The sequence below is a fragment of the Pediculus humanus genome, genomic scaffold (assembly GCF_000006295.1).
Source record: "Pediculus humanus corporis 1103172107521 genomic scaffold, whole genome shotgun sequence".
Lineage (NCBI taxonomy): Eukaryota > Metazoa > Arthropoda > Insecta > Psocodea > Pediculidae > Pediculus > Pediculus humanus.
The window spans coordinates 47,999-49,069 of NW_002987137.1; positions in this window are offsets into that span (position 1 = coordinate 47,999).

A 1,071-nucleotide genomic window follows, 5' to 3' on the forward strand; every position below is an offset into this window, starting at 1 on the left:
TTTCGCGGATAGTAAATTATTATTATTATTATCGGCAACATTGACTCGTTATTTATTCTCATTTGCCTTGACACGATATTTTCTCGTAATTAAGAAAATTTTTTTTTAAAAAAAAAAAAAAACTAGTTATTTTACGAATAAATTTTGTACTTTTGCAAAAATATTTTAAGGTCGAGAAAGGTACAAGGCAACAAAAAAAAAAAAAAAAAAAAAAAAAAGTTTTTATTTATCCCTTATTTGAAAAGAAAATTCCATACATGTCCGTACGCATGTTTTTTTTTTTTTTTTTTTTTTTTTTCCGAGAACAAAGTAGTTAATTACGCGAATTGTTATAATATCGTCTTTTCTTTTTTCTTCTTCTAAACATTTTAATTCGGTTGTTGAAACATTTTTACGTAAATGTTTTGGAAAAGATATTTTTTCACGCTTAACTGGGTCATTATGTGCTCGTTGGCAGGTGCTCAATAAAAAAAAAAAAAATTTAACAGGATAATTGAGTCAAAAATGCAAAAAGAAACGTTTTAATGTAAATAAATAAATAAAAAAATGGAAGGTTTCGATAAGTTAATATTTTTCATATGAAATGTGATTTTTTGCTTTTTTTCTCTCTCTCTCTCTCTCTCTCTCTCTCTGAGATTCGTTTTTGTAGGAACGCCGAAAATAATAATAATTTATTTGGGTTACGGTCATTCGAAAATATTTTCCCCTTCCCTCCCCTCCCCCCCAATCGGATTTTTCTTTGACTTTAGAGCGCAAATGATTTTCGTTTAAAAAAAAAAAAAAAAAAAATTTGCATTCTCATGCTTGCCATGATGTCGGTTTGGTTTTGTTCGATATTTGTCGCATTTGATTCCAGGTTGTAAATTAAACGTTTTTTAGTCATGCAAAAAAAAAAAAACTTTTGTTTGTGCTTGTTTGCTTGTTTGCTTGTTTGTATGTGTGTGTGTGTGTGTGTATAAAAGTTGTAAAAAAAAATTTTTTAAATGTTAACCTGGGTCAAGACTTTACGCTCGTGGTGAAGAATTTTTTTTTTTTTGTAAAGTACAAAGCTATAATCAAGTTTTTTTTTTT